Genomic DNA, 24,305 nt, shown 5'->3' on the forward strand with positions numbered 1-24,305 from the left:
GGGCGGGCAGAATTAGTACCACGATAAGGCTGGTGGCAGCATTATACCAGCAAACATACATGTGTTTAAAATATTAACTTCTTTTCAAAATTAAATTTGTGAAGCGATTCACCGAACGCACGTGAGTAAGCATGTTAGATTAATTTATCTATATATCAAAAATAATAATGATATAGAGTTGTTTAACTTTTGGATATAAAAGCAAATGAAATAGAGTTTTAACCAGTTATAAATGATGGAGGAAGTACTACTACCTTCCACCCCATAGGATATCCTAACTTTACATTTCGTAGCTAATTTAAATAAATTTTGCAAAATCAAATGTGATCAACAAAGATACAGAAAAGCGCTGTCGATCCGGTTAAATGTCAGCAAGTTTCTCTTTGAGCCAATCAAGGTTAAAATCATTCACGAAATTAATTTGTGGTGTGTTCAAGGAATAATTACTGGTGAGAATCGGTCAAATTAACAACTTCTAGTATATAGAAGAGCCAGTGCGTTTTGGTAACACTATGTTCGAACTTAGTAGTAAAAGTGTAACCTAAAATTGTTAATTTATGTACTGAAAGTATAAAATCAAATGTATATCAAAGAAAACTGGACAACTATTTGTTTATTTATTTTGGGTTTGTTAAAGAGATTTGTTTTAAAATTTTAAAAAGTTGATGATATAACAGAAAATAGTTTAATTCAGGAAGTATTTAAGTTTAAAGTTTAATCGATATTTTTACTTTTGTGAAAAAAATATGTACTTAGCTGCAGGCTAGGTAATCCCACACTAACTCTACTTTAGGCTTGTTATACCAACACTCAACCATACTTACAAGGTTTCACGTCACCCTCACCTCACGGCCCCGTCACTAAAATCGTAATGAGCAGAAAGTAATCGAACTATTCTATCTGGATAACTTATTTCAGCATGTATGCTCTGGTATTAGCATATTAAAAGTGATTGGCGCATTCAGTTGAAATGGTTAAAACATTTTTTTTTCTTTCCCGATATGGCCAGGTGGGTTAAGGCGTGCGACTCGTAATCTGAACTCGGGTCGCGAGTTCGCATCTCCGTCGATCCTAAACATGCTCACTCTTTTAGCCGTTGGGGCGTTATAATGTTACAGTCAATCCCACTATTCGTTGGTAAAAGAGTAGCCCAAGAGTTGGCGGTGGGTGGTGATGACTGGCTGCCTTCCCTCTAGTCTTACACTGCAAAATTAGGGACAGCTAGCGCAGATAGCCCTCGTGTAGCTTTGCGCGAAATTCAAAAACAAACAAACAAACTGATATAAAGTAACACCCGAATATCAAAATCTAAACACAAAATAGTATACTTTATAAATTCTTGTTTTGACACACGCATATAATTTTGGAGAATGTTTATGAAGATGCTGTGGTGAATACAAGTGTATCATGTACATTGAATATAATTTTTTGTAAAACTGGTTAAAGTATATTCGTGTGTTTCTTACGTATTATCGTAAAGTGCTTTTGACGAAGAGCGCAGTAAGTATTTTTGTATGTTTTATTCTTACAAATCGTGAAATGTGGTTTAATTAGAGTGATGTATATAAAACAATAAAATATATTAGCATCATTAGACACTAAGCAAGTCTTATGATGTTTATATATGATCTTTATGTTAGTGCAAACTTAAATTAGTTTAAATTCGTAAGAGTGAAAAATTATCTTTTATGATGACAATATAATGAATCATTCATATAATTCAACTTTCAACTAAACTTAATTGCTACCAGATGGCAGCACGAGAGTACCTTTCCATGAGTATGTCTTGAAAATTGTGCTAAATCGCTGCTTATCAGATTGTTAACAGGACTGTTGTTAACTGGGTATCTCAAAATATTTGAGGTAATTTTATATCATCAGTAACTTTATGGCCTACTTTGTCTGTATAATGCACATGTTCATTATTGTGATTGTCGAGAACCGCTTGTTATTCCGGAATATCACTTTAATAGTTAAGTAAAAAGCGATTACTAGAAACCCACTTGAAGTAGAAATGTATTCTCAAGACGACTGGTAGAAAAACTTTAATTAAAATAAAGTACAGAACAGCGTTTTGACTTTCTTAGGTCATCTTCAGGTTAGAGAGTTTGCAACTGACGTGCCAGACACGAGTCTCTAGGGACGAGACTGTAAACGGGATTGTAGGAGGCGTTACAGTTGGGTGTTAGGTTATTAATTAGTATAGATATAAAGGTGTTCCTTTATGTTAATTAAATGTTGGTTTTAGTTGTTGAATATGTAGAGCTTCTTTGATTTTGGTTTGGTTTATATTTGTTTCCCTACTTAGTATTGTGTTTTCTGCGGTTTTGTTGTGTTTTGCAGTGTTCAAAAACGTTGAAGGTTTTTTTTGTTCTTTGAATATGGTTTTTATTTTTCTGCTTTTTTCTCCAATGGCAGTTGTTTCATTGTATTTTATAAATTATGTTGGTGTTGTGTTTGTCAGTGAAGTTTTTACATAATACGGACTTTAGTTTTGTGCCTGTTTTTTGAATAAATTTGTTGTTTACGGAATGTTGTATTTTGTTATAATGTTTTTTTCCAAATGTAAGTTATTGTTTTCGCTGATATCAGGAATATATGGTATGCAGCAGTGTAAAGTTTTGTAGTTTGTTGTTTTTTGAATTTATTATTGTTGGTTGTGTTGTTGATCTAGGTGTGTGTATATGTTTTCAACGGTTTTTGGAGGAAACTTGTTGATGGTTATGAAGTATTTTATTTTTGGATTTCATTGTTATTTGTATCTGGTGAACATAGTTTTGTGGCTGTGTTTATTTGGTTTGTTAGTATGTTGAATTTTTGTTTTGTTTCATGTGCTGAGTCCCAGGGAATGTATAATCCAGTATGGGTGATTATTTATGTGGATTTCTTTTTTGAATTGTGTATCGGTTCTTGTGTAAAACACCCAGATACTAAGTAGGGAAACAAGTATAAATAAACGCAAAATCAAAGACGCCCTACTTATACAACTCAAACCAAAATTAAATCAACATAAGGGAACATCTTTTTTTCCTATATTAATTAACAACCGAACGTCTACACTCTCATTCCGAAGACGTTCCCGGCAACGTTCAGTTGCAGACTCTTTGTTAACCTGAAGATGACCTAAGAAAGTTAGAATTTTGTTCTGTAGTTTAATTAAAGTTTTAATACCCATACCAGCCGTCTTGAGAATACAAAGCCGATAAATAAAGTAAAAATAGGCAAAATAATTAATATAAGTGAAATAATTTATATCGAAACAGGTAAGTTTATGTTCTAGATAACTAGCGTATACCGTTTGAAACAACTAAGTGGTAAATTTCCTAAAGGTAGTGATCAATGAAAATTTGTACAGCCAACCGAATGACTCGAAACATAGTGTGTATGCAATATGATTGTCTAGTGGGCCGTTTATAACCGTATTTTGTCATTCCTTTTGTTATCCGATCGCAAGAAATGATCATTACCGATGGTTTGGTTTGAATTTCACGCAAAGCTACACGAGGGCTATCTGCGCTAGCCGTCCCTAATTCAGCAGCGTAAGACTAGAGAGAAGGTAGCTAATCATCATCACCCACCGTCAACTCTTGGGGTACTCTTTTACCAACGAACAGTGGAATTGACTGTCATTGTATAACGCTTCCACGGCTGAAAGGGCGAGCATGTTTGGTGTGAAGGGGATTAGAACCCGCGACCCTCGGATTACGAGTCGAGTGCCTTAACCACCTGGCCATGCCGGACCCATTATCGGTGTTAGCGCTTTTCGGACAGTTGTCGTTTCTACAAAACGTTCCAAAGGAGAGATATTCAAATTAGATCAACTTATTGGAAAAGGTGTAGTAAAATCATTCCTATATATAATACCGACATGAAAATAAAAATGTACATTTGTAAATCGAACCACACAAATATATATATATATATATGGTGAAACATGTTCGTCTCTTTATGGGTTTTTTCTCTCATGCATCTATCTTCGAAATGGGTTTTTTTTCAAGCAGTTTAAGAAAAAGAAAGATTTTTTTTTTCTGAGACTGTCCATTCAACACATTTGAAAAGTAACTGGTCAATGTTAATATCGATACGAACTTTTAGTAATTCCAAAAAAAAACTAACAATTTTCGTGTATTGTACTCTTGAAAAATAAGCGTTTTTATAAGATGTTTTTCTACGATGCAGGAGATACAGACGTTTGACTCTTATATATGTTCTCTCTGCTAGATTTATTTTGAAGCACATAATAAAATAAAAAATACACGTTCCAATATTTCATTACTAGTTTAAAACGAGAAGATTTTAAAGAGAAATATCCGTTCATGTTTGTTGAATGAAATTCGAACTCATTTACGGTTAAAATTACACTTACCGATGCTTAAACAAAGGTTATAAAGTGTATCTCATATGTTTTATATTTAACGCTCGGTGAGGCGCGGGCTTGGACTACGGGTTAAGAAGGTTGGAATTTGAATCCAGTGGTTTTGATTCGTGTTTTTTTCTTTGAAACTAGGATGGACTATACGAGTAACATTAACAATTTATTATTCGTTGAAACAAGAGTAACACAAGGGGCAAGAAAGGGTGCTACTGACGGACTGTCTTTCAATTCAAAATTAGGAACAGCTATTCGCAAACAAACAAACAACGCCAAATAATTTCAGCAATAATTTAAACAGTAAGAGAAATGGAAAATTTGAGATAAGGGATTAGTACCAGTATTAAGAAACAAGACCAGGAAGAAAGTGTTTTAAAGTATACGAGGGAAGACTTGATACAGGGGATCACTGAACGAGTCAGAAATGAACCAAGTAAATATATACATCTGAATACAGTATTTATAACAAGTATTGCATTCTACTATGTTGTTTATGAGTTTTAAAATAATAATATCCTTAGTAGTTCTATGTATCAAGTTAAACCCATCTCATGTTGAAATAGCACACATGAGCCCGTGCTAAACTTCCGATCTAATGGTACAAGCGAATGAGAGTGGTGACAAAACGGGATGCTAGTCCATTACAGGTTAATTACCCATATACCAGCTGGGTAAGGTGTCTTCCTCAAGGACTTAACGTTTCACCAGTAATTTTGGAATCCGCAACCTTCGAACTACAAGTCTAGAGCTATATCTTCTGATTTAGTGTATTTAATGTGTGATATTAAATATCATAAGGACAACAAAAATGTCGCGCTTTCTCTGAAATTCAGAACTCAGCAAATATATAAAGTGAAATAATTTATATCGAAACAGGTACGAAAACCTTTCAAAAATTATCAAAGCATTCGTTTGTGTTGTCAGGCTCAGGATATTTGGTAGAGAAGTTCGTTTATAGTGACATAAGCCAAACATTGGTGGGTGTATAGAGTTCTACCCCTGAGTGTAAACGTAGCTAAATGTTCTTATGGACATAACCACAAATTACTGGTTAGATTTCTTATGGAATTAGGGGATAAAAATGAACTAAAACGCGTATTGTTGGGCGAAAAGATACATGTTGTGCTTTACCTAGCCACTTGATTTCCTGTCGCCTATGGTCTTAGATATTCATACCGTTTGCTTTAGGAATAAAGCTCTCTTCAGTGATGTCGAGAAACCCACTTGTTGAGAAATTTATATGCAAAAACGGCTCGTTTGGGTTGAGAAAATATTTTACATAGAAGAGCGAACAACGTTTCGACCTTCTTCGGTCATCGTCAGGTTCACTGAAAGTTATTTGGCTTTATTCACTCTCATTTCAGTGTCGAATTCTTTGGAAAATAATGGTCTGTGTTTAACCAATAAGTACATTTCATAACTACATATCGACCAATCATTTTAATTTTTCGTAGATTAAAATAAATTATAAAAGCGAACCTGATTATCTCTACAAAGTATGCGTTTAATAATTTTTTTAGGGGTAATTTTTTTTTTTGAATTTGTGAACCTGACGATGACCGAAGAAGGTCGAAACGTTGTTCGCTCTTCTATGTAAAATATTTTCTCAGCCCAAACGAGCCGTTTTTGCATATAAAAAAGCTCTCTTCATCATAGCATATCAAACCCTGATTTCAGTATTATAAATCAACAAACTTACCGCTAGAGGGCCTAATAATAAATAGAACTTATTATAGACGTTAGTTATAATTATTACAGTTTCGCGTGTGTATTAAAAAAAAATACTGGGGTGAAGGTAGTGTCGTAAAGTGAGGATATAGGCAGATTTTGATTAATAGAAATATATATGTGAATTTTAGAATTTGATAAATGAAAAACAGACCATGACTAGCATATTTTTCCGTATATAATTCTGAACAGAATATTTTGTTTAGACATGTTGACAATAGGATTACGGATGAAAAATAAAGGGCTTCATATTTCTGGTAGTGTTAATAAGAGCTTTTCCCCGTCATAAAAAACATGCTCGCCCTATCAGTCGTGGAGGCGTTATCATGTGGCAGTCAATCCTTCTATTCGTTGAAAAAAGAGTAGCCCAAGAATTTGCAGTGGGTGGTGTTGGCTTGCTACCTTCCCTCTAGTCTTTCACTGCTAAATTAGGGACGTCTAGTGCAGACCTTGTTCAGATTTGCGCAAACATCCAAACAACCAAAAACCAAAAGGATTGTCAACTGAAACATCCATTTCCAATAATACCGCCCCTAGTGATATGTCTGCGGACTTACAACGCTAAAAACCGGGTTTCAATACCCGTGGTGGGCAGAGCACAGATAGCCCATTGTGTAGCTTTGTGCTTATTTGTTAAAACAACAACCAGTAATACCGCCGTTTTGACGTAATCGCGTGGCAAATCAGCTATCAGTGATAACAAGGGTCAGGAAATGTTGATTAAAATGTGTGTATAGTTCTGTATCAAAGGGATGCGTGTGGATAACAAGGGTCAGGAAATGTTGTTTAAAATGTGTGTAAAGTTCTGTTCAGGAAATGTGGATTAAAATGTGTGTATAGTTCTGTTCAGGAAATGTTGATTAAAATGTGTGTATAGTTCTGTTCAGGAAATGTGGATTAAAATGTGTGTATAGTTCTGTTCAGGAAATGTTGTTTAAAAGTGTGTGTATAGTTCTGTTCAGGAAATGTTGTTTAAAATGTGTGTATAGTTCGAAGGGATGCTGTATCGAAGGTCAGGAAATGCGTGTTCTGTATCGAAGGGATGCGTGTGGATAACAAGGGTCAGGAAATGTTGATAACAGTTCTGTTCAGGAAAGTTTAAAATGGTCAGGAAATGTTGATTAAAATGTGTGTATAGTCTGTATCGAAGGATGCGTGTGGATAACAAGGGTCAGGAAATGTTGTTTAAAATGTGTGTAGTTCTGTTCAAAGGGATGCGTGTGGAAATAACAAGTTCTGGTCAGGAAAATGGTTCTTTAAAATGTGTGTATAGTTCTGTTCAGGAAATGTTGTTTAAAATGTGTGTATAGTTCTGTTCAGGAAATGTTGTTTAAAATGTGTATAGTTCTGTTCAGGAAATGTTGAATAGTTCTGTTCAGGAATTAAAATGTGTGTATAGTTCTGTTCAGGAAATGTTGATTAAAATGTGTGTATAGTTCTGTTCAGGAAATGTTGATTAAAATGTGTGTATAGTTCTGTTCAGGAAATGTTGTTTAAAATGTGTGTATAGTTCTGTTCAGGTAATGTTGATTAAAATGTGTGTATAGTTCTGTTCAGGAAATGTTGATTAAAATGTGTGTATAGTTCTGTTCAGGAAATGTTGATTAAAATGTGTGTATAGTTCTGTTCAGGTAAGATTAAAATGTGTGAAATGTTGTTTTAAAATGTGTGTATAGTTCTGTTCAGGAAATGTTGATTAAAATGTGTGTATAGTTCTGTTCAGGAAATGTGGATTAAAATGTGTGTATAGTTCTGTTCAGGAAATGTTGTTTAAAATGTGTGTATAGTTCTGTTCAGGAAATGTTGATTAAAATGTGTGTATAGTTCTGTTCAGGAAATGTTGATTAAAATGTGTGTATAGTTCTGTTCAGGAAATGTGGATTAAAATGTGTGTATAGTTCTGTTCAGGAAATGTTGTTTAAAATGTGTGTATAGTTCTGTTCAGGAAATGTTGATTAAAATGTGTGTATAGTTCTGTTCAGGAAATGTTGATTAAAATGTGTGTATAGTTCTGTTCAGGAAATGTTGATTAAAATGTGTGTATAGTTCTGTTCAGGAAATGTTGTTTAAAATGTGTGTATAGTTCTGTTCAGGTAATGTTGATTAAAATGTGTGTATAGTTCTGTTCAGGAAATGTTGTTTAAAATGTGTGTATAGTTCTGTTCAGGAAATGTTGTTTAAAATGTGTGTATAGTTCTGTTCAGGAAATGTTGATTAAAATGTGTGTATAGTTCTGTTCAGGAAATGTTGATTAATATGTGTGTATAGTTCTCTATCGAAGGGATGCGTGTGTGTGTGTGTTTGTGAATGTACATCTGAAAATAAAACAGGGCAAATTGGTACCTTTTGAGACAGCAGTTGTCACGAATAGATCCAGGAACTTTAGAATAAACGGCCACTACTGACTTCAACGTACCTGATTTAAGTGATGTTTTAAAACTTGTACGTGAAACTGTGAGGATAAGGTCGAATGTGAGACACGCTTAGCACGTGAGACTTGGTATATCTTCTCTATTGTGTTTACAGATTAAGGTGATTATTTGTAATCTGCAGTTTTATCACCTGTGTCATGTTCGTTCTGCTATTTCGTGAACCACGTGCAACAAGAAGCAAGAGAGAGGTAAAGTTCAAGTGCCATATGATATACACTAAGGTTAAAAACTTTTTTACGTAAACCAATGAGGGGTATGTGCCAGATTCGTTCGTTTGTACTCGGATTGCACTTGTTACCAAAACAAATTACGTTCGAGTGCACCGAATATCTTATCTTTACTTCGAACAAAAGCTCAAGGTACGTGATTGTTTTGCCAAGCATTTTTGCAGCCAAAATTAAAGCTTAGGGGTTGAAAATATGTTTTGATAAGATAAACTAAAAGAATAATAAAAAGTTGAAAACGATTAAGTTATTCAAAAATGTTGAGGTCTATAGGCCTTTCCTAGCAATTACTAATTGTAAACTAAGCTAATGGACTCTTTCGCTCATCAAGTTCAATTGGTAGCTTGCATGATGTAGGTGTATGGCAGAGAGATGACTTTTCTTTGTTCACATATTTGAGAGGTGAAGCACTCTATGTTTTGCCCATTTGCGGGTCATCGGTATTTGTTTCTTTGTTTTTAGAGCAGAATCACGGTATAGATATCTATTGTGTCCATCTCGGTGAATCCAACCCCAGATTTTAGCGTTGTAAGATCATAATATTACCGCTGTTCCATCTGGGGAGTGTGTCAGGGGCACTTTTATGGACTACAACGCAAAAATTCAGGCTTCGATTACTGTGATGGATAGAGAGCAGTTAGCTCATTGTGTAGCTTTACACAACGCGAACAACAATCCAACGTCCAACTACAGTCGATTTCTCTATTAATATGTAAGAGAGTTAAACCAGAAGTTGGAAAATAACATCTTAAAAAAAAAACAACCAAAAAATATTCAACAATAACTTTCATTACGTATATTTCAGCAGTTATTTGGGAACAATTCTCACACCTACTGTATATTTCAGCAGTTATTTGGGAACAATTCTCACACCTACTGTATATTTCAGCAGTTATTTGAGAACAATTCTCACATCTACTGTATATTTCAGCAGTTATTTGAGAACAATTCTCACACCTACTGTATATTTCAGCAGTTATTTGGGAACAATTCTCACACCTACTATATATTTCAGCAGTTATTTGAGAACAATTCTCACACCTACTGTGTATTTCAACAGTTATTTGAGAACAATTCTCACACCTACTGTGTATTTCAGCAGTTATTTGGGAACAATTCTCACACCTACTGTGTATTTCAGCAGTTATTTGAGAACAATTCTCACACCTACTGTGTATTTCAGCAGTTATTTGAGAACAATTCTCACACCTACTGTGTATTTCAGCAGTTATTTGGGAACAATTCTCACACCTACTGTGTATTTCAGCAGTTATTTGAGAACAATTCTCACACCTACTGTGTATTTCAGCAGTTATTTGGGAACAAGTCTCACACCTACTGTGTATTTCAGCAGTTATTTGGGAACAATTCTCACACCTACTGTGTATTTCAGCAGTTATTTGAGAACAATTCTCACACCTACTGTGTATTTCAGCAGTTATTTGGGAACAATTCTCACACCTACTGTATATTTCAGCAGTTATTTGGGAACAATTCTCACACCTACTGTATATTTCAGCAGTTATTTGGGAACAATTCTCACACCTACTGTATATTTCAGCAGTTATTTGGGAACAATTCTCACACCTACTGTATATTTCAGCAGTTATTTGGGAACAATTCTCACACCTACTGTATATTTCAGCAGTTATTTGGGAACAATTCTCACACCTACTATATATTTCAGCAGTTATTTGAGAACAATTCTCACACCTACTGTATATTTCAGCAGTTATTTGAGAACAATTCTCACACCTACTGTGTATTTCAGCAGTTATTTGAGAACAATTCTCACACCTACTGTGTATTTCAGCATAGGCGAGGAAATTTTCGGCGTTTCAGTATGATACAGATCACGACTTTCTATTCTAATTTTTCAACACACCAGTTGTAGAGCTGTCAAATAGAATTAAAACACGAACCGAACCCTGTATGTCAGCGATTCCTCTGATAGAGAATATAATAAGGTGTCGTTACAATGAAAGTCAGTTCTCCATAATGAAGAGAAACAAGACATCAGTGTTAAATAGCGCAGTAAGTGGAATGAGATGTCTGAAATCTGATGTCAGAAGAACTAGTTTCTTGAGCTCTCTTCAACTACGAGCTTTTCCCTGCTAGAAGACAAAGTGAGACTAAAGAGGGCGTACGAATGTGTCGAAACTAGTTTCTTTGATATAAATCTTCTGACAGTTCATTCTGCTTACTGTTTTTGTTTTCGCTAATTGCTACACACGATATCGTGTTCTTTTAGTACTAAATAAGACATCGGTAACAGCGTTCTACATGAGTCTTACTGTTGTGTTGAATCAGTAGTCTTGTGGTTTCGACTCGCGTGTGAATTCCAAGTTTTTATGTACTTACAACAAAACATGCTCTGGTTACTTAATATAAACAATTATTTTAACATTTGACAAAGGAAGCTATGTACATAGGTCAGAACTAAAAGTTACTGACACGAGTGCAGTTATGTAGTTTATGTAACTCTTACACCACACGTAAAATTATACTTTTTATATTTAAAAATAATGAATAATGGATGTGTATTATTGAACAAACCGTTTAGCTGCTTTTCTTGCATACCTAGGTGAAATAGCAGTAAGTTTACGGACTTAAAACTCTAAAACAAGGAGTTTGATTCCCAACTGTTTACACAGCAGATAACCCAGTGTGGTTTTGCTCTAAAACAAACACAAAACAAATGATCTTTCAGCTGTGATTTGAAATGACTTGTTTCACTTACCACATGAAGACTAAAAATACCATTAGGACTTATTTCACTCAACAGATGTACCCTCAGTACATCATTATGACTTGTTTCACTCAACAGATGTAACCTTAGTACATCATTAGGACTTATTTCACTCAGCAGATGTGACCTCAGTATATTATTATGACTTATTCCACTCAACAGATGTAACTTCAGTACATCATTAGGACTTATTTTACTCAGCAGATGTGACCTCAGTACATCATTAGGACTTATTTTACTCAACAGATGTAACCTCAGTACATCATTAGGACTTATTAAAACCAAGTGTAGACAGAATAAAGCATAACATTTTCCAGTCGAAATTTAAATATCCTGTTGTTTCTCATAACAATATCCTGTTTATTATGGGTATTTATGTGTTTTAGTTTTATTTATGAGAAAAATGGACTAATTTATTTGATATGGTTACCGTGGGTATCGAACCGCAAATTTTAGCGCTATACACTTCAAGCTTGCCACTGAAACGCTGATAGGATTAGTAGACAATCGGTACAAGTTGAAACGCTCTCACTTCAATAACCGAATGTTTAAACTCTTTTTGTACATGCACAAATTGGAGAACTAGCATGTTCTCTCTGGGTGGATGACACCATTTGATCAAATGATTTTAAAGACAAAGTGCAATTAGTATTAACTGAATTATTAACCTTGTCGAAAAATTAAATGATTGAACAAACCTTTTTTACAAAGTCTTTCAGCAGTAGCGTTTCGACGATTGAAAGAAACTTTTGTGGAATGATGAACGTGGGTTTATATAGTAGGATTGGATGTTTCTTTGTGGGTTTTTTTAACTGAATTAAGTACAAAGCTACACAATGGGCTATATATTCTCTGCCTACAACGGGTCAGCAGACAGTTCTAGTAGAATAAATACCTTTGAAGAAAACTCATCTAGCATGCTTCGTTTTAAATTAACAACATCGACGTCCATTAACTCAGGTATTTGGTCACGTAAGGTATGTTTGGGGCCTTTTAGGAGGATGTATTTTAAAGGTTAAGCAATAGTCTCTTTGTTGTCACCAAATTAACCTAACGTACGGAATAATAATGGAGACAAATTGCACTAGCCACCTGTAAGAACCTGTGACAGCGCATGCTTAACTAAACGGCAGTTGTTATTCAGATCAAAAGCGATGCTACATCTGTGACTCCATATCCAGATGAATGCTCAACCCTTGTTTAATGTTTAAAATTAGATAAATAATTGAAAACGTAAAGTTTATTAAAGCTATCAATGGCTTCCACTTAAAAGCACTTATTTAAATTTCGAAGTAATGTTACATTTCACCAAGACGACGTAGAGGGCGTCAAAACATTGTACGGTAAAGTGTTTTTAAGTGAAATTTTAATGACGCAAACATTGATATTGTATTTTAATTATTTTTTTTAATATGGGGATTTAATTTTTCTATATATACATATTGCACTGTCGTTTTAGCCTCACACACAATGCTCTTCGTTTGGTTTTGTTGTTATTCAATTTCACTTATTTTTTGACCTTGAAATGATTGAAACAGGTATAATTGTAACAAAACATTTGTCTCTGTTGGTGCTTGGTTGCATGAAGTAACTTTTCAATTTTGCTTAGTGTAATATTTCAGTCTATTGAGCAGAAATTCATTCTAATTGCTGTTTACAAAACCTCTAACAATATGTCATTGTCAGACTGAAATCAACAATACAAAGCTGCCATGTTCTTCGTCCCTCGATGGGACAACGATATGATTCAGGTTAGGTTTATGTGATGAATATGGTAGCTAGCACAATGTATATCTATTCTCAAACAAAGAAATGTATTATTGTGTTTTAATTTGTTTTTACTTTTTTACAAAAGAGTTTGTCAAACAGCTCTTCTGACATGGATTAATTTAATAGGTCCAACAGTATCTCGAACTATTATGTTGGAATAACCAGTCTAGATTATCTATAAGACTTATAATCTTACAAAAACATAATTTCATCTGCATAATTATACCTATTTTATACGGTCTAATCTCACGTAGTCTTTCTTAAGTAATGGTTTTAAAGACTTATACTCTATGAAGGTTTTTCTGGAAAATAATTTATTTAGAAACATACATGTGCCTATTTAGTAATGTTTACTCCCTATCTTTCATTGTAAACGAACATACATGTGCCTATTTAGTAAAGTTTACTCCCTATCTTTCATTGTACACGAACATACATGTGCCTATTTAGTAAAGTTTACTCCATATCTTTCATTGTAAACGAACATACATGTGCCTATTTAGTAAAGTTTACTCTCTATCTTTCATTGTAAACGAACATACATGTGCCTATTTAGTAAAGTTTACTCCCTATCTTCATTGTAAACGAACATACATGTGCCTATTTAGTAAAGTTTACTCCCTATCTTTCATTGTAAACGAACATACATGTGCCTATTTAGTAAAGTTTACTCTCTATCTTTCATTGTAAACGAACATACATGTGCCTATTTAGTAAAGTTTACTCCCTATCTTTCATTGTAAACGAACATACATGTGCCTATTTAGTAAAGTTTACTCTCTATCTTTCATTGTAAACGAACATACATGTGCCTATTTAGTAAAGTTTACTCTCTATCTTTCATTGTAAACGAATTTCTTGATATCAAATAAAAAAGGTTTGGTTTGTTTTGAATTTTGCGCAAAGCTACACGAGGGTTCTCTGCGCTAGCTGTCCCTATTTGCAGTGTAAGACTAGAAGAAAGACAGTTAGTCATCACCACCTACCGTCAACTCTTTTTCCAACGAATAATGGAATTGATGGTAACATTATAACGCCCCACAGCTGAAAGAGCGAGAATCTTTGGTGTGACGTGGATTCGGACCCGCGACCCTCGGATTACGAATTGAGTGCTTTAACCACCTGGCTATGCCAACAAAAAAGGAAGATATGAAATTTTCTTCCATTTTAATAATTCTGCAAAGTCTAATGAAAAGATTTAATCTCTTACAAAAATCAGTGTTGTACCTAAATAAAAAAGTAAACAAGTAGATGATGTTTGAGGCTTTATAGTTTTATCATGTGCTTTACTGATACGTCCTGAGAAACATTGGAAAAACTAAACTTACCTTGATATTACCTGAAGCTACGTTTCAGTAATTATGTAAGTTCTAGAAGTGTTATGATAGTGTAGGGCTGTGGTTTCTCGAATGTCGTGAAATTGTACAATAAAAATACCAGCTATAGAAAATTTATTAGTTTATAGTAAACTAACTCGTTTCTGCTATAAAGCGTGACCTTGTCTGTGATTTAATTATCGAGTTAGTAAATTATTTGGTGATCTAACTGTCGATCAGTTAGCCAATATGTTTGTTACCAAACGACTACTTAGGCCCCCAGCGGTATGTTTTGCGGACTTATAACTCCAGAAACGGAGTTTCGATACCTGTGGTAGGCAGATCACAGCTTTGTGTTTAACTTCGTACAAAGAAACAAAAATCTGGTTTATTAGTTTCGGAATTTCTGTCGAAATGTCGTTTGTGAATTTAGGTCTACTAGTAATCGTATATTGATTATATAAAATGTTGCTGAAGAAATAAATTAATTCGCTATTCACAAGTGGACTACATTTCACATTCTCTTCAATGAACAATCTAAAAGAGCATACCCAACGATAGAACTTGACTACTAATTTTCACGATAACAAATGAGCACAAAGTGAAATCGTAAACTTGCTGAATAAACATTGGAAAAAATAAAAATAAGAAAGAAACAGGTTATTAAAAGAAGATCAAGAATTTTGTTTTGTTTGTTTTTGAATTTCGCACAAAGCTACTCGAGGGCTATCTGCGCTAGCCGTCCCTAATTTAGCAGTGTAAGACTAGAGGGAAGGCAGCTAGTCATCACCACCCACCGCCAACTCTTGGGACTCTTTTACCAACGAATAGTGGGATTGACCGTCACATTATACACCCCACGGCTGAGAGCAGCGTGACGCGGGCGCGAACTCGCGACCCTTGAATTAGTCGCACGCCTTACGCGCTTGGCCATGCCAGGCCAAGATCAAGAAAAATGAGACAACAAATTAAAAAGATAAATAAGAAAATCCTAAATATTAAAAGAAAAGAAATCAAGAAAAATTCTGATTGAAGACAAGATTAATGAAGCTATTGTAGCTGTACACGAGGGAAGATAATAACAAAATTAAACAACCATAAGACATCAAATAATGGCAGAAATATTTTTATGACAAAATTAAAGAAGAAATATAAAACCATCAAGTATTGGTAGCTGCGTTATCTAAACATCAGAAGAAAGTCTCCAAAGCAAGTTTCAGAAGCAAAATATGGAGGAAAGAAAAGATCTTAAGTGAACTTGCAGAATTTTTGGAAATGCTTGACCAATGTTTGATTTTTAACATGTAACCAATTCACAGATGCCATAGCAGATGTTAATACGTGAATTAGGCTAAAGAAAGGTTAATGTTTATCTTTTAAGGAAGTTTTTTTTCAGATGACGATGTAGAACGTTATTGAAAACATGAATTAATTCACTTTTAAAAACTGACACGACTTCGCATTATTTCTGACGAATAATTCTTAATCGTCCAATTAGTCATAAAACATCCTACAAAAATACATTAAACCAAACACTTTTGAAATTTAAACTGTTTTCAAATTCTATCTTTTTTCCCATTTTAGGATAAAAACTTAATTTTACAGTAGACTGTAGATGTACCAAGAATTTTGTAGATCCTCATCTCTATGACTAGCCCAGTTGTTTGATACAATAAACATTACTAGTATTCCTATAAAACCAACCCGATATGTAATGTACAAAGCATTTTATAAATCCTCATTTCTATGACTAGCCCAGCTTATTGTTGGCCAGATCCTCATCTCTTTGAACAGCTCAGCTTACTGTTGGCCACAATGAACATTACTAGTATTCCTATAAAACCAACCCGATAAGTAATGTACAAAGCATTTTATAGATCTTCATCTCTATGACTAGCTCGGCTTACTGTTGGCCCCAACGAATAATGACTAGCCTTCCTAGAAATCTAGTTTAGTATATAATAGCAAAAAGAAACTTTTCTATTTATCCTGCTGTAATAATACGTCAGTACTTTGAATTGTTGGAAAATGTAAGCTAAATATTGTTTTACTTTAACTCGTAAAGTGAATATACAGATATAATAGGAATAAAACAAATGTTTATGCGCATAAAAACGATAAATAAATGTGTACTTATACTGCTCAAATGGCCCTAAACTATTTCACAAAAGATAGTGTATTGGTAGCATCTTCAATAACTCAATAAAAAGAAAGAAAAAATCTTATATAACACAAAATTTCTAGAAATAGAAGGCATGCGCCTTATGTTAGCTGTAATAGTTTTTTCTCTTTAATACTGTATAACCTAGCAGTACAGTATTGGTTAACAACAGGTAGAATGCACATCTACTTGTGTATATAAAATCTTTATCACTTACATCCAGTCATTGATTGGTTTGAATTTACTTTTTTGAATTTTGCACAAGGCTACACGAGGGCTATCTGTGCTAGTTATACCTAATTTTGCAGTGAAAAACTAGAAGGAAGGCAGCTAATGACCAATACCCACCCACCGCTAACTCTCGGGCTGCTCTTTTATCAATGAATAATTGATTGACCATCACGGCTGAAAGTGTGTACATGTTTGGTGGAATACGTATTCGAAACTGTGACCTACAGGTTTCAAGTTGCGTGCACTAACCACTTGATCATGCCAGGCCCAAGACGTTGAAGACCATTATATTGGGATCAGTGTATCTTTCTTTAGTAGATTATTAAAATGAAATTAGTAGTTTACATTAAAACAAATTTGTAGCTTCCTGTTAGTTTGGCCCGGCATGGCCAAGCGTGTTAAGGCGTTCGACTCGTAATCCGAGGGTCGCGGGTTCGAATCCAGGTCGCACCAATCATGCTCGCCCTCCCAGTCGTAGGAGGGGTTATAATGTGATAGTCAATCTCACTATTCGTTGGTAAAAGATTAGCCCAAAAGTTGGCGGTGGGTGGTGATGACTAGTTGCCTTCCCTCTAGTCTTACACTGCTAAATTAGGGACGGTTAACGCAGATAGCTCTAGAGTAGCTTTGCGCGAAATTCAAAACAAATCCTGCTAGTTTTTGTATGATCGAGATTATTTACAGTAGGTGTCTTTGAACTGTTGGAGATAAATTTCAACAACAAACAAAGAGCACACAGAACACTTGTTTGAATGTATTAAAAGAAGTCCAGAAGTCAATGCTCTCCTCGTAATCTGAAGGTCGCGAATTCAAATCCCCGTCACATCAATCACTCTCGCCCTTTCAGCTCTGGGGGTGTTATAAAGTGATGGTCGTTGTGTGGTTTTGCGAGAAATTCAAATAAAATAAAATAAGTTAAACATATATATATATATATATATATACATATGTTCATTACACAGTTGGTTATCACAGTTATATTCAGAATTTTAAATAATTGTCTCATTTTCATCAAAGTCCACACAGACTGGTTCAATTACTTTAGAACACAACTGAGAAGACAAATTATTCTTATCTACTCTGTTATTGCAAATAAATCTATGATAAGTTTACTCATAAATTGTTGCTATATTATATACATGGCAAAACTAACAATTACACAGTCTATATCTTGCTATCAAACTAAACTGTTGACGCGTTTTTTAAACCCGAATAGAAGTCCAGAATGTTTCATACACTACTAGATACTATGATGCAATAATACTCAATTAAAAAAAACAAGAAAAAATTAGAAGCTTAAACTGACATGACACAATAATATAATGATCACCAGTTCATAACTATTAAACCACAAAATATATGATTTGTAAACAATTACATAAATAAATCTGCAAAAACTATTGCTCCTAAAAATAACTAAATTTAAAACTTGCACTACGTTAATTTTGGAAATCATAACACTCAAATTAAACGGAAAAAGATGCAGTCGTGAATATCTAGCGATAATCCCCTCTTCAAGGAAAATATTTTTTATACTTTATACAAACACTGTTTTCAGTTCATGCACAAAGTCTAGTTTACACCAACATTTGATGGCCTCATAACAGAAGCTGTAGTTCTAGAGACGCAATGCCGCTCTCATGATTCTCGCACCTTTGAATGTATGCAAGAGTCTCATAGTCCATCTGGATGATAAACTCCTTCCATTAGACGTAGTTCTAACATTTGTAAATGGCACATTTGATGGTCAAACACCTATTTAATCACAGAGTACGTCTTCTCACTACTCAGGAGCTTTTTACTGATGTACATCATGGAAAAATGTTAGAATTCCAATATCTGAATTGACCTGAATGATGAACAGTTTGTTAAAGTCTGGAATTCTAAGGATTAACAAATTTTCTAACATGTTTTTTAATTTCTGGAATGCTATCTACAATAGCTGTTTACACTTTAACTTTTGGGGTTTGCCTTTTAGGTCAGGTCAGTCAGTGGTGCAATACTTTCAGCATAGTTTGGGATGAACTTCCTAAAGTATTTCACTGGCCCCAAGAAGGATCTGATCTGCTACTTCGCCATCAGAGCTGATGCATTTGTATGCAAGATAGCTTCTCATTCTCCATTGCTATCTGTTGGTCATCCACCTTATGTCCAATAAAGTCCAGCTCACAATAACCGATGTAGGATGTAGATGGTCTGATGGTCAGGCATGTTGTCCTCATTCGCCTTAACAGCCTTCTGTATTTTTTCATTTGCTCTTCCCATTTGACTGTGTGGGTAAGAATGTCAATCACGTAATGCTTAATGTTGGTGATTTTGTGCAACATTTTCTTCATCATGCAGTTCCATGTCATTACTGAGTTTGCTCTTTCAAATGGCAACTTCTTGAATAGGTAGCGTACATCTGGAGTCGCAAAGGCTGTTTTCTCTTTAGACTCTGTCTCCATCTGGATCTACCAATAACCTTTACTGAAGTCGATATGGGTAAAGAACTTGATCCTGTCTAGTTTTGCAATTATAGCCTATATGTTGGTTCAGACTCGAACTTTTCTCAGGGCTTAGTTTCCAGAAACTTTTGCAGAAGTGGTTTAGTCCATCCGTCTTCTTCATAATTACAGGGTGAACAGTATGTTGAATTCAAAGGCTTAATTATTCCAGCTTCTAACATTACTTTGACTTCTTGCTTGATCAGGTTTCTTATTGCACCACTCATCTGGTAGGGCTTTACCTTGACTGGGCCTCTGGTCATTGTCTGCATACTGGTCCAGTAGATTGTGTGTCTCTTTATTCTGCTTACAATTTAGTTCTTCACTGATATTGATGCCTTTGTATGTCTCATCTTAGTCCACTGGTCATCTTAGTCCACTGGTTTTATGTCTAACAGTCCTTCATCTTCTATGACAAAGTCACCATTATCTAACTCTGTGTCTACGACAGACACATTTGTAATTTTCATCTGTTCCTCAATAGCTACACCCGTCTTATTCCCTCTCAAAGCGACCTGTCAACAGATGAGCACGTCAGATCTTGGTCTTGCCACCAAATTTCACCTTGTAATTTACTTTGATGATTACTTTCTGCATTTTAAAAGGCTCTTTCCACTGCAGGTTAATTTGTTGTTCTCTGTGGATAGTAGATCTTTTTCTCTGATCTTGAAACATTAAATGCTTCTGACTGCCTTGAGCTGCATACAAACTTTCTCGAGCGAGTTGATAGGCCTGCTCCTGTCGGTTTTTGTTATTTAACATGTATTGGTATGTGTTCCTGATTTCTGACTCTTCTTTTCTTGTTTGCAGTTCTTTCAATATCTACATTGAACCTCATATTTTTCTTCTATACAGTAACTCAGAGGTTGAAATTGTGTACTTGCTTGTAAGACTTCGTGGTAAGCAAATAATACTGCCTACAGGTACCTGTCGAAGTCACGTGTTCTCTCCTGCCACATCATCTTCAATATTCTTTTTAAAACTCCCTTGACTTTCCCATGATGTCCGTTACATCTGTGGTTATACAGGATGGTAAAAATCTGCTTATAGCTGATAAATCTACACACCTCTTGCATCATTTCTGAGGTAACTTTGGTCCCTATGTCGCTCAAGATTTTTGGAAAGCTTAACTACAGAACACAACTGGGGGGACTTCTGCTAGTCTCTTCATCTCTATCTTTGACAACATTAAGTCTTTTTGGTAACGTGTTATATAGTCGACTACTTTCAGCACGTACTAGTTATCGTGGTGGTTACAAGTATTAATGGTCCAATTAAGTCCACAGCTATTCTGCTGAATTACTTTTCTTTGAGAGGCATCTTTCCCAGTAGCACTTTCGCTACCTTCCCTCTAGGTAAAGTTCTTTGTCAAATGTTGAATGACCTGCAGAATATGGTCACATATCTGATGAATCCCAACCAATGAAATTTGTTGGTGATTCTGTCTGCTATTTTTTTTTCTCTTAAGTGTTCTCTCACTATCGACTAGTAAGCCAACTTCAGCTATTGAGGCTGATATTCTGTTGGTGCTATGAACTGTTTATCTGTCCCAGTATAACAGATCTGGCCAGTATAGCATTGCCTTCTGCTATTCTATTCTGTTAGTCCCTTTCTTCATTGTCTTCTGCTCTACTTTCTCTTGGGTACTGTCATAAAGTTTCTATAATTCCTACCGTTCTTGAAGACCAGCATTCAGGATGTCACCTTTCGCGAATTGCAGGGGCTAGATGTTACGCTTACTCTTCTTGAGCTACTTGGGTGATTGAAGATGGCTGATCAGTTTTTTTTTCTCTCTGGTTCCTCCAAACTTCTACTGCCTAGCATAATGCTAATCGCCAAGTCACAGACTGATGCTTTTATATACGTGGCCTCAAGGTCTCTCATGTGTATGTGGTGTCCAACTTTATCTTTGCTACGGAAAACGTTTTTCTCATTGTTCTATGAATCAGTAAATACAGATGTACCTCGTCCATCAAATGGTCATCAGATACTAGACTGATTCTCACTGATGCACTCAGTGTCTCATAGCGTTTTCACTTTCCTGTCCCCAACATAGCCTTCATCTACTGACATATTGTGGTTTATTGGCACCTCTCGATGTTTGTTTCATGCTCCAATCTCCATTGGCATTATTGCCTCATTTACTAGCTCGAACTTACCATCAGTTGTGCAATGTTTAATCATGGTGATAGCACTTCTTTCTTGTGGCGAATCTGATGAGTTGTCTTCATTCTGTATCATTTGGTAGTATCATCCGTGGTCACGGTTACTCTTTTCGTGTTTCTTGCCAACACCATCTTCGTAGGTATCTCCAACTGCTTTATTTTGAAATTTCTGTTGTCGCTTGTTAGTGACAGACTTGCACTCGCTTGTAATGTACCCATTTTATAATAAAAAATTATATAATCTCATCTATCTTTTGTCTGTTGACGTCTTGTTACTTTTGGTGGCATTCTGCTATAGTACAATACTTCATGTACGATACTTTCTATTAACAATGTTTGACTATTTGAACCATCCAAAGATTATATAAAACCCGGACTTTGCACTCAAATCTTGGTTTGTAGGATAACACTTGCTATTGTTAGATTCTGATTCTCTGTGACACAACTATACACCATAAATAGGTCTATTTATGCTTAAAATTGTTAGTTATTGAAATAAGTTTTGATAGCTTCGGTTCAAAATGTTGCATTCGTTATTGTCTACGTATTTTGCATTGACATTTTGGTTATATAGAGCATGTAAATAAACTTTTTGATGTAGACGATTTTGAATGACCTTCGCGATTTTGTCACAGAGTAGACCAGCAACCCACCAATCATTATTTTCCTGTCTCCCAGTTGGTTAGTACAAACTTTACAGACTTTAAAATTAAAATCCACAGTTCGATTTCTAGTGGCTGACAGAGCACATATAATCCACAGTGTAGCTTTGTGTTAAAAAAACAACCACAAAATAAATGATTATTTTCTTGTACCTATCTATATCTGAATGATTTGCATGCCAATTGATTTATGAATTACCGCTTATAAATAGCTCTGAAATACACAAACACGAAACAAGTTAAATTCTATTTAAAAAACTTGAACAGCCCGTATATATTTTTATTTGCTGGTTTCATAAACTTTCTTGTTATTCTCCAAATTAAGTGTTGAATAAAACTAAAAAAACAACAGACTTCATACCAGATTTCTGTAAAAATTATAAAGAAATAAATATGTAGGTAGAAAATACATGTTAAACTATACGTATAGCTCAACCTTCGTCTGCAACGTATATTTATTAATTAACAAAATATATTTTCTAAAGACCTGTTCACATAATTTCGTATGGAACTTCTGTTGAAACAATTTCTATTATATTAATACAGTTGCATTTCACAAGTTATTTTGATTTTACTTTTTAGCACATGTTGTAACAGGCATTATTCTCGTTTCATTTCCTTTTACTTTAATACTAAGGTTTACAGAATTTATTAGTTGCTAAGAGAAATGGGAAATTTTATTTGCTGTGTTTGAAATGATTGCCATAAATATCCGAATATTGGCGAGCATCAGTGAATTTATTATACGTGTCAGTCTCTAACTATCTAGCATAAGTGTCCGGATATTGGCTGATATTAGTGAATTTATTATACATGTCAATCTGTAACTCATCTAACTGTCTACCATAAATGTCTAGATATTGTCGGATATTAGTGAATTTATTATACATGTCAATCTGTAACTCTCTACCATAAATGTCTAGATATTGTCGGATATTAGTGAATTTATTATACATGTCAATCTGTAACTCTTTACCATAAATGTCTAGATATTGTCGGATATTAGTGAATTTATTATACATGTCAATCTGTAACTCTCTACCATAAATGTCTAGATATTGTCGTATATTAGTGAATTTATTATACATGTCAATCTATAACACTGCGAGCCTGGCATGACCAAGTAGTTAAGGCATTCGACTCGTAATCCGAGGGTTGAGGAATCCCTGTCACGTCAAACATATTCGCCTTTTCAGCCGTGGGGGCGTTATAATGTGACAGTCAATCCTACTATTCGAGTAGCCCATGAGTTGGCAGTGGGTGGTGATGACTAGCTGCATTCCCTCTAGTGTTACACTGCTAAATTAGGAACATCTAGCCCAGATAGCCCTCGTGTAGCATTGCGCGAAATTCAAAAGAACAAATCAAATCTCTAACACTGCACTATAAATATCCAAATATTGCCTAGTATCAGTGTTTAGTATCTCTAACTCTGTACTATTTTTTTAAGTAGTCTGTACAGTATAGGAAAAAACACTACTTACTTCTTTGGAAATTGAAAAGTTTACACACACGTAGAAATCTTACTTGTTAAAAATTATTTATTATAAATATAGAACAACCAGGTTAAATATTTAAAAGCACTGATGTTTGTAGCTGATGCTGTGCTTACAATCAACTACACATCCACAGAAACACAAAACATGAAACATTAATTATTATATTTAGTTGGTGGAATTTATTTTACCAGAATAAAGCTTTTAAAGTGGAATAAAATCATGTTTGCCTAAATCATCCAGTTTATAACTATATAGATGCCCCCGTAACTTCTAACCCTAAATACATCTATCAACTTGTTTTCGCAGCTAAGTTATTCAGTACCTATAAATGTTATAGTTATTCAGTACCTATAAATGTTATTACATGTGATTTGTTGAAAGTGTTTTTGATATCCAAGATCGTGCGATATCAACTTGCTGGCGTTTGTACAGGTATGGTAATATCAAGGATAATGTATTCCTATTGTTCATCTTTTACCTTTTGTATAAGTAACGTGCGCATAAAGTACT

This window comes from Tachypleus tridentatus, chromosome 4, assembly GCF_004210375.1.
Source record: "Tachypleus tridentatus isolate NWPU-2018 chromosome 4, ASM421037v1, whole genome shotgun sequence".
NCBI classification, from domain to species: domain Eukaryota; kingdom Metazoa; phylum Arthropoda; class Merostomata; order Xiphosura; family Limulidae; genus Tachypleus; species Tachypleus tridentatus.